The sequence below is a fragment of the Chamaea fasciata genome, unplaced genomic scaffold, assembly GCF_029207755.1.
Source record: "Chamaea fasciata isolate MVZ Bird 193981 ecotype frontalis unplaced genomic scaffold, bChaFas1.0.hap1 SCAF_241, whole genome shotgun sequence".
Lineage (NCBI taxonomy): Eukaryota > Metazoa > Chordata > Aves > Passeriformes > Sylviidae > Chamaea > Chamaea fasciata.
Window position 1 is genome coordinate 1 of NW_027094326.1, and position 10,570 is coordinate 10,570.

Sequence of the window (10,570 nt, forward strand, 5' to 3'; positions counted from 1 at the left end):
GGCTTGGAACAGCGTTAAAGGCTGTTTCCGAGCTCTCCACAGGCAGAGAAGCTGTTTGCAGCACGGAAAGTGCTTCTCCTAGCCTGGGAAGCGAGAAAACGCCGTTTGGCCGCGCCCAGTGCACTCTCCGACGGTTCGCTCGCAGGCAGGCTTGGAACAGCGTTAAACGCTGTTTCCGAGCTCTCCACAAGTAGAGAAGCTGTTTGCAGCACGGAAAGTGCTTCTCCTAGCCTGGGAAGCGAGAAAACGCCGTTTGGCCGCGCCCAGTGCACTCTCCGGCGGTTCGCTTGCAGGCAGGCTTGGAACAGCGCTAAACGCTGTTTCCGAGCTCTCCACAGGCAGAGAAGCTGTTTGCAGCACGGAAAGTGCTGCTCCTAGCCTGGGAAGCGAGAAAACGCCGTTTGGCCGCGCCCAGTGCACTCTCCGGCGGTTCGCTTGCAGGCAGGCTTGGAACAGCGTTAAACGCTGTTTCCGAGCTCTCCACAGGCAGAGAAGCTGTTTGCAGCACGGAAAGTGCTTCTCCTAGCCTGGGAAGCGAGAAAACGCCGTTTGGCCGCGCCCAGTGCACTCTCCGGCGGTTCGCTTGCAGGCAGGCTTGGAACAGCGTTAAACGCTGTTTCCGAGCTCTCCACAGGCAGAGAAGCTGTTTGCAGCACGGAAAGTGCTTCTCCTAGCCTGGGAAGCGAGCAAACGCCGTTTGGCCGCGTCTAGTGCACTCTCCGCCGGTTCGCTTGCAGGCAGGCTTGGAACAGCGTTAAACGCTGTTTCCGAGCTCTCCACAGGCAGAGAAGCTGTTTGCAGCACGGAAAGTGCTTCTCCTAGCCTGGGAAGCGAGAAAACGCCGTTTGGCCGCGCCCAGTGCACTCTCCGGCGGTTCGCTTGCAGGCAGGCTTGGAACAGCGTTAAACGCTGTTTCTGAGCTCTCCACAGGCAGAGAAGCTGTTTGCAGCACGGAAAGTGCTTCTCCTAGCCTGGGAAGCGAGAAAACGCCGTTTGGCCGCGCCCAGTGCACTCTCCGCCGGTTCGCTTGCAGGCAGGCTTGGAACAGCGTCAAACGCTGTTTCCGAGCTCTCCACAGGCAGAGAAGCTGTTTGCAGCACGGAAAGTGCTTCTCCTAGCCTGGGAAGCGAGAAAACGCCGTTTGGCCGCGCCCAGTGCACTCTCCGGCGGTTCGCTTGCAGGCAGGCTTGGAACAGCGTTAAACGCTGTTTCCGAGCTCTCCACAGGCAGAGAAGCTGTTTGCAGCACGGGAAGTGCTTCTCCTAGCCTGGGAAGCGAGAAAACGCCGTTTGGCCGCGCCCAGTGCACTCTCCGGCGGTTCGCTTGCAGGCAGGCTTGGAACAGCGTTAAACGCTGTTTCCGAGCTCTCCACAGGCAGAGAAGCTGTTTGCAGCACGGAAAGTGCTTCTCCTAGCCTGGGAATCGAGAAAACGCCGTTTGGCCGCGCCCAGTGCACTCTCCGGCGGTTCGCTTGCAGGCAGGCTTGGAACAGCGTTAAACGCTGTTTCCGAGCTCTCCACAGGCAGAGAAGCTGTTTGCAGCACGGAAAGTGCTTCTCCTAGCCTGGGAAGCGAGAAAACGCCGTTTGGCCGCGCCCAGTGCACTCTCCGCCGGTTCGCTTGCAGGCAGGCTTGGAACACCGTTAAACGCTGTTTCCGAGCTCTCCACAGGCAGAGAAGCTGTTTGCAGCACGGAAAGTGCTTCTCCTAGCCTGGGAAGCGAGAAAACGCCGTTTGGCCGCGCCCAGCGCACTATCCGCCGGTTCGCTCGCAGGCAGGCTTGGAACAGCGTTAAACGCTGTTTCCGAGCTCTCCACAGGCAGAGAAGCTGTTTGCAGCACGGAAAGTGCTTCTCCTAGCCTGGGAAGCGAGAAAACGCCGTTTGGCCGCGCCCAGTGCACTCTCCGGCGGTTCGCTTGCAGGCAGGCTTGGAACAGCGTTAAACGCTGTTTCCGAGCTCTCCACAGGCAGAGAAGCTGTTTGCAGCACGGAAAGTGCTTCTCCTAGCCTGGGAAGTGAGAAAGCGCCTTTTGGCCACGCCTAGTGCTTTCTCCAGCGGTACGCGGCAGGCAGGCTTGGAACAGCGGCTAGGCGCGGTTTCGAGCTCTCCACAAGCAGAGAAGCTGTTTGCAGCACGGAAAGTGCTTCTCTTAGCCTGGGAAGCGAGAAAGCGTCTTTTGGCCGCGCATAGTGCTGTCGGAGGCTGCACGCTGCAGGCTGGCTGCTAGCAGCCTCTCGGCGCGGTTTCTGAGTTCTCCACAAGCAGAGAAGCTGTTTGCAGCACGGAAAACGCTTCTCTTAGCCTGGGAAGCGAGACAGCGCCTTTTGGCCGCGCCTACTGCTCTCAGAGGCTGCACGCTGCAGGCTGGCTGCGAGCAGCGGCTCGCCGCGGTTTCTGAGCTCTTCAGAAGCTGAGAAGCTGTTTGCAGCACGGAAAGTGCTTCTCTTAGCCTGGGAAGCGAGAAAGCGCCTTTTGGCCCCGGCTAGTGCTCTCGGAGGCTGTACGCTGCAGGCTGGCTGCGAACAGCGGCTAGGCGCGGTTTCCGAGCTCTCCACAAGTAGAGAAGGTGTTTGCAGCACGGAAGGTGCTTCTCCTAGCCTGGGAAGCGAGAAAGCGGCTTTTGGCAGCGCCTAGTGCTTTCTACGGCGGCACGCCGCAGGCTGGCTGCGAACAGCGGCTAGGCGTGGTTTCCGAGCTCTCCACAAGCAGAGAAGCTGTTTGCAGCACGGAAGGTGCTTCTCCTAGCCTGGGAAGCGAGAAAGCGGCTTTTGGCAGCGCCTAGTGCTTTCTACGGCGGCACGCCGCAGGCTGGCTGCGAACAGCGGCTAGGCGTGGTTTCCGAGCTCTCCACAAGCAGAGAAGCTGTTTGCAGCACGGAAAGTGCTTCTCCTAGCCTGGGAAGCGAGAAAACGCCGTTTGGCCGCGCCTAGTGCTCTCTCCGGCGGTATGCTGCAGGCTGGCTGCGAACAGCGGCTGGGCGCGGTTTCCCTGCTCTCCAGAAGCAGAGAAGCTCTTCCAGCACCGAAAGTGCATTTTCGGGGCTGGGAAGCAAGATTTCACTTATTCATTATCTGCAGTGCGCTTACCTGCTCGGCGTGCTTTGCGGCGGCTGAGATCCTCGAGGAGCGGCAGACACGCGTCTCCCGGGCCGGGAAGCGTGGCCTCGCTCCTTCGTCATTTCCGGTGCTCCTGCCGTGCGTGCAGTGCTGTGCAGAGGCGGAGGAGCTCGAGGAGCGGCGGCCACGCCTCTCCGGGGCCGGGATTGGAGAAGTCGCTTGTTCGTCACCTGCCGTGCGCCTGCCGTGTTCGGTGTGCTCTGCAGTGGTAGAGAAGCTCGAGCAGCTGCGGCCGCGCGTCTCCTGGGCCAGGAACCGAGAACTCGAGCCCGATGAGGAGTGTCTGCTTCTGCTTTTAACTTGTGGAAAGTTCAAAGCCTGTGGCTGTAAAATTAGCAGCAATACTGGTGCCTTCTTTTATCGCTCATGGTCACTGGCCAGCAGGGAACAAGAAGTGTCCCAGGACTTGTTGGTGCCCTGGCAGAGACAGAAGCAGCAAATGGTGTTGAGAGAATTTCTGGGAGTGCATGTGGGATCCTGGTTTTCTTGATAGCTTGAGAAAGGATCTGAACAGAAAAAATATCTTTCTTTTTACAGGAGAATCTGATGTGGAACATGGGACCAGGATGACTTGCTGTGACTTCTTGAAAGCTGGAAAGAAGGCGATGTTAATCTTTTTGGCTAGAGGCAAAGTGTCTGCAAAGCCTTGGAAGAAGCCTATGCCAGGTAAGTGAGGATACCAACAGGAAAACACCTGGAGGCTGTGATGTGATTTCACGGAGGGTTATGGATTCCTGTCTCAAATGTCCATGTGTCAGTAGGGCTGGATCCAAGTGCCCCGGTGGAGAGGCAGGGTTGTCCTGCGTTCCAGCTTTTTAGTGGCTGGAGTTTTGCCCAAGGAAGAGCAGCATCCTGATTTTGCTGCCATGTTCAGTCAGCACAGAGCTGTTGGGTGCCTCTGTCCAGGAGCAGCAGGAGCCTGGATTTCTGTCCCTGGGATTGCCTTGCTGTCCAAGACGGGGGCTGAAGGTGAGGGGCAAGGCAGGCCTGGGAGCTCTGGGAGTCAGGAGTGCCAGGCCTTTCATCTCCTGGTGCTGCTCAGGTGTTCACCAGAGGGTTTTTTGACGGCCTTTGGCTTTCTGGATGGAAGCAAAAGGGTCCTTTCCCCTCCCTGCCTTCTGTCATTCCCAGGTCAGCCCCTGCTCTTTGCTGGCAGGCTAAATAGCCTCAGGAGTGGGCCGAGGAAGTGCTGCCTGATCTGTGAGGTTCCACAGGAGATGGGAGCAGGCTTTGCGCAGAGGTTCAAGCAGCTTGGGACTTCCTGAAGGCCTGAGGCCTGAAGCAGAGTCTTGAGGCAAAGCTGACCTCTGGGTGAGCCTTCAACCCAGATGTTGTGTTTGTATCCTGTCGGCAGTGCGGTAGCCAGGATCGTTAGTGTTCTGGGCTAGGTCCGTGCTCATTAGTGAAACATGGCTTGACCTTTCTGTGTTCAGAGGCCGGACAGGGCCCTGAGATGAGTCCTGTGGCCTTGTTGGGAGGAGCGGGGCCAAAGGCAGCTCCTGCATTGCTCCTGAAGCCCTGGCCCGGCTTTGGTGCGACGCCGGAGGAGGCTGAGCCCAGCTGTTCCCACCGTGGGAGTTGTGTGCGCCTGTTTATTGCAGCATTTGCCCGACCTGGGCCCTGTCCCGGCACAGCCAGAGCCTCTTGGCCTGCGGGCGGACGCACCCGCGGGAATTGCCAGTTCTGTGGGGGCTCTCCAGGGCTGGGTTGTGACAGGGGATTCCCAGCTGCTGGGGGTAAGGCTCAGGGTCCCTGGTGCTGGATCTCAGTCCCTGTAGGTCACCTTGGGTAGCAGTGCTGGGGAGCATTGCTGAGCTTCTCCTTGGGAGGTTCTTGGCTGCTCTGAGCTGTCGCCAAAGACCCTGAGCTCCTGAGGTTGGTGTCTGTGTCTTTGGTGCTGACCCTGCCCCCTGGCCAAGCTACTTTGGAGGGTTTGAAGGGTCTAGGGCTGAGTGCCCTTTGGGCAGTTTGATGCCAGCCTGGTGTGCTCCTGGAAGTGCCGCTGACCTGCCAGGACTGAGGAGCTGCTGGCTGGGTGCTGGTTCTGTTCTGCAGTGGGAGCAGGTAGCCACAGGGATACAGGGGGAAAATGGGCTGCTGAAATTAAGGAAACAACATGCTTCTAACAGCAGCTACTTTCTTGTGTACATAAAGCTACAGTTCCAGTTTCTAGCACTACTCTTCATGGGTACAGGTGTCTCTCTCGGTCGGCTAAGTTATTTCTCCATCAGGCGGGCAGGCAGGAAGGCAGGAACGCACGCACACATCTTTCAGGGCACTTAATTGGTTAAGTGTCCATCACCGTGCTATGTGTCTCCTATCTGAGTTTTGCATTTCTTGGAGAGGCTTTCCTAGGCTCTTATTTTTAGAGCTGTTGTTGTTCCTGTAGCCTTGATGAATTCCTGCGAACTCTGGAAAAGAAGACTGCAGGTGTCATCTTCACTACAAACAGTTTGGCTGATACAGGAAATGGCCCAAGTTATTCAGACACATTGCTACACCGGGAGGGCTTAGAGAGAAACCTGGAGATGGGTTGTGGGAGCCTGAAGTGGGATCTTCTCCCCTGCCGACCCTTGATACAAGGGCAGTAGGGAGATGCATGTTTCCATTAAGCAGGGGATTGCTTGGGCAAATCAACAGGGCTCTGGAAAGTCAATGAACGTATAGGAGTTTTGTTCTAGTCTTTTGTTCTTTTGTTCTAGGAGCACCTTCTGTCCTAAAGTAAACAAGCAGCATTTGCTGCAGAGAAGCTCTTTCCAGCACGGAAAGTGCTTCTCTTAGCCTGGGAAGCGAGAAAGCATCTGTTGGCCTCACCTAGTGTTCTCGGCGGCTGTACGACCTTCCGAGCGGTGCCGCCTCTCCCGCTGTGGGCGGGCTGTGGGTCTCAGAGCCAGGGATCAGGATCACTGCGGACGGCACGAGCCTCTCCTGCTCTGCCTGCAGCCGGTGCTGCGCTGGGGTCCTGCCGGAGCTCTGGGCACGAGAGGACGGCGGTGGCGATTTCTTTGTGCTGTCTGGAACGGGCCAGGGTGCAGGCAACACCCGTGCTGGTACCAGGACCCCCCAAACCCCACCGCTCCCCGCGGTGCCTAGGAATTGTTGTCCAGCGTAGGGAGAAAATTCTTTATGAGAAAACTCAAAACTCAAGGATATGGGGTCTGAGGAGAGATGAGAGATTGTGGTATAAATTCAAGACGCATTGGGAAAAATAAATTTATGCAACAGCTCACTTCCTCTCCCAGACTGGCTTCTGTGTGATCGTCTGTGACTCCAACTGATCAGATGGGATTTTCAGCTTGTGGGGCTATAATGACGTGCCAGATTCTAAGCATGACAGAAAATAATGGGAGAACTCTCTGGCTCAGGCAGTGGAGCCTCTCAGTAGTGTCCCAAAGGTACAGCAGTACCCAGTATCTCTGACTGCAATTTGAGAGGTCCCAGCACAGCCCCTCTGTAGTGTTCCTGTGAAGCTGGCGTTTCCCAGCATCCCTGACCAGGGTTTGGGGGTCCCAGCACAGGTCCCTCGGCACATCCTGCTGCTTCTCCAAGTCCCGTTTAAACAGGATGGGGTTTTTTTGGGGTAGGAGCAGCCAAAACCAGCAGAACTGGCATTAACCACTTTCTCGAGGAATTTCTCTTTTCTTCCTCACCAAATTCCCACTGTCAAAACCACGCCTGAGGCTCAGCTCCCCATCCCCTCAATCTCTCCAAGGAACTGGGCTTGAATTTCCCAATCCAGCAGGGCAGAAATACTGTTGTCCTTATTGTATATCCTAATTGCAGTAATTGCTTAAGAAGTAATTGAAAGACATTAAAGGAATAAAGAGAAATTAAATAAGAGCTGCCAGCTCCAAGGGCCATCCCAGGGTTGCTCAAACCCCTTATCAGTGATTTGCTTTAATTAACCAACTCAGAGTAATTAACACCACATTGATATAGCATGATTCTTTTTAAATTGAGTTATAGATAACTACTGCAGAATGTAAAAACCTTTTTAAGCCCGGAAACTCTTTTAAGACATATACAGGCCACAGCTGCAGACAATGTCTAGGGATTCAGGGGGAAAAAGCCAAAGTTTTCAATCTTTAGCATCTTCCACTATGTCATCGTTGCCAATAAACATGGCTTCAGCCTCAGGAAGACACGGAGAGTCAGAGATTTTGCAGATCCTGGTCCCACCTCAGCCTTTCAGCAGGTACAGTCTGCAAGGAGAGAAAAGAAAATGGGTCAGAATGAACCGCCTACTTGCACAAAATCATCATCATTCATAAAGCATTAGGTAGAGCTGGAAGAACTTCCCCAAAGGCCCGTTTCCCTGTGGACTGAGGGCGCCAAGTTCAAGCACAGGCTGGACCTGCCATGGGCAGACTATGGAAACCCCAGAATAAAAGCTACTTCGCCAAATCCATAAAGCATTCCAAAATCAGGCTCCTGGGATGTGACCATCTCCTCTCTCACCTTGAAACATCCAGAATGAGGTCTGTTGCTGTTGAGCAGCATTCAAAAACTTGTTAGAGCAGAAACTGCCTCACAAATTACACTCAAGTAATGTAAGCTCCTCTGGCTTGCAGGTAAGTCAATAACAAAATGTTTTAGTTACCTGACCAAAAAAGGATCTGAGACCATCACTATGGACTGAATTGGAGCACTACATCAAAACAGAAAAGCTTCTCACCTCCATCTTCACTGGCCTAAGAGATACAGTGCCTACCAGTGAGGCAGAATGGGCAAATTCATTCCAAGTTTTTGGAGAAGACTTTAGAACTCACAGTAGTAAAGCTAAGTAGTGTTGGGTAACAAAACAAAAACAAAACAAAACAAAAAAACCAAACAACCCAGAAACCTTTTTGAGATTATTCTTGCTTAATACAACTGCTTGCTTTTATTGAAAAACACTAGGTGGAACACTCGATCGGTAGGAGAAACACTGACAATTAGTTGGATGCACAGAAAAGCAAACTCACCCAAAATAGCTGCATTCACATCAAAAAACCTGCTGAAATAATTGCTCAAATATATACCAAGCCTTGCTTAAAGGAGTGTGGCCATCAGCCTGGTTTGGTTTGCCTCCCTTTGAAGTTGTCAAACAACTGATCTTCAACACCTCATGCAAAAGCATTTATCTAATGCTGCAAAAAAGCCTTTTCTTAGATCATATTTTAGCCCAAAAAGACCCCACCAAACTAACAAGTCACCACATACAGTTCTTGAGTCATTCCTGTCTTTGAACACAAATCAAGCTAAAGCTATGGAGACAAGAAAAAGCAACTTAATGCTGCTCCTTTGCAAATTACAGAATCACAGGGAGGTTTCTCATTAGCTTAGGAAAATGCACGCCCAGTTCAGTAGATACTGAATAGCAGGGAAGTCAGGAGATAAACGCTTTGCTTTCAGAGACAAAAATTTCAATAAATACTTCCATTAAACCAGAAGTCTACAGATCTACTCCTCAGAAGTCTTTATTAAGAACAAAACCCCTGGGGTACCCTCTCAAGGGACACAAGGGGATCTCCTTGGCTGGGACACAGCCTTGGTCAGCGCTGCTCCCGTGCAGCACAGACCACCCATGGCTTTCGGCTCTTTCATGACCTCTGCAACATTCCCACAGATGCCAGAGGATTACGGGGCCAAGTTTCACATTCGCCGTTCTCCTGCCGTTCAACACGTATTTCCTCTCAGACCTGCCCATGCAGACCAACCACAAATGACTCAATAGTCGTCAGTCTTGTCTCCAGAGCTTGGAGTATTGTATCTACCTGCAAAATAACCAGGGAAACTACTGTACTTGGTTACACACAGAATTTGACAAAACCAAGAGCACGTGTGGTCGTCGGAAGGGGCTCAAATACAATCTCACGTCACCAATGCTTTTCATTTGATCCTTTCCTTGCTACATTCATACCTTGAAAGCTCAGCTGACTCTAACATTCACTGTCCACACAGGAACTCTTTCCAGCCTTGCTAAGTGTCACAGCCGCACACTCAGCTTTTGCTGGACAATCTGCAGCTTCTACAGTCAACTTCCTTACACTGTTTGGTCCCAACTCTTCCTACCTGCAAGGTAGTCACAAGATTTTAGTAGACCAAAAAATCAACTTGATTTATCATGATTAGTTTATGATTAATATTTCAATACAAAGTTACAGGAAAAGCATTAAGTCTATTTGCAAAACAGGCAGAAGAAACGTGACTCAAAGTTAAGTCAAGATCTGGTGAAGTGAATCAGAACTAACTAGGAATAACATATCAAATTACTGACACGTAAATAGGAACCTAATGCTGTGCTTGATAAACACAAAATGCTAATTACCAAGCAAATTGAAGGAAAAGTTGCTGAAGATCTTGCATAACACAAGAGACCGATTACATGAAGCGGACCAGTGCATGTTACAATGCACTGAATTGCTCTAGCTGAAATCAGCTGTTCTGCAAAACTGTTGAAGCCTATTAAAGTTTCACAGAGCTGATTTTAACAAAGAATAATATGAGGTTAAATCTCACCCTTTGCAGCACCTCTTGCAAGACAGCTCGACTTTCAAGAGTTAGTGGTTCCTCATGAATAAGAGCTTGCTTTTCTAGGGTTCCTAGAATAGAGCCGAGATGCCACTGTTCAGATCCTGCACGTCCCACTCTGAAGCCAAAAATCCAAATACAGCACTCCTTCAGAACCCTGAGAGACAGCCATGGATTCTGGGGCAAAGAGATACACTGAAAAACTGCACCAAGACACCAAGAACAGTGCAGCGCTGGCTGGGAGAAGCAGCATTACTCTCTCCCAGAAAATGCCACTCTGCAGCCAGCTTAGTGCTTTAGAGAATTTTACTGCCATGGGGAAAAAAAAAAAAAATTATAGCTGTGGAATGAAGAAAAAAATCCCCAAACCTCTGTCCAGAGTACGAGGGTGAACATCCACAGCAATATAGCAAAATAAATGGGAACTTCAGAAAAAAACAGAGATAATAAAACCAGTCCAGATGAACAACCACCGTCTATAAGAACAATGCTTGCACAAAACAACTCTGGCGTGGAGCCCTTCTTCCGGATACAGTTATTGAAGAATACTTTGGACCACTTTTAAGTGCTGTACACCAAACTAAACCTAAGCTTGCTTCCATTTTTTAGACAGATTCTCAGACAGCTGAGTGAGAGTCTCAAGCACACACTCAGTTGTCAGATTTGCCTTTGCCCACCTTAGCAAGGAAAAAGCACATGTGGCCACTACAGGTCAGACCCAGCCCAAGCCCTGCCTGAGCCCCTCTGGCCACCCTTCCCGCTGCTAATGCTGACCCCTAACAGGCTCCAGCCAGGCCCGTTTGGTGCTTGGTTTGTGCACTCTTCCCATCAAATGGGAAGGAACCCTCCTGTGCCCTGGGCCCGGTGATATTTTCTTGGCTGGAATGCAATTTCTCACACAAAAGGCAGACTCGGTTGTTTTGTTTGGGGTTTTTTCCTAG

At 51.9% G+C, this 10,570-nt stretch overlaps 1 long non-coding RNA gene across 1 annotated transcript; it reads left to right on the plus strand.

Moving 5' to 3' along the window:
• Nucleotides 1-3,330: 3,330 nt before the first annotated feature.
• Nucleotides 3,331-6,871, plus strand: LOC136304998 (uncharacterized). Its single transcript, XR_010724953.1, has 3 exons — nucleotides 3,331-3,558; nucleotides 3,654-3,782; nucleotides 5,819-6,871. It is a non-coding gene; the product is annotated as an uncharacterized lncRNA (long non-coding RNA).
• The last annotated feature ends 3,699 nt before the right edge of the window (nucleotides 6,872-10,570 follow it).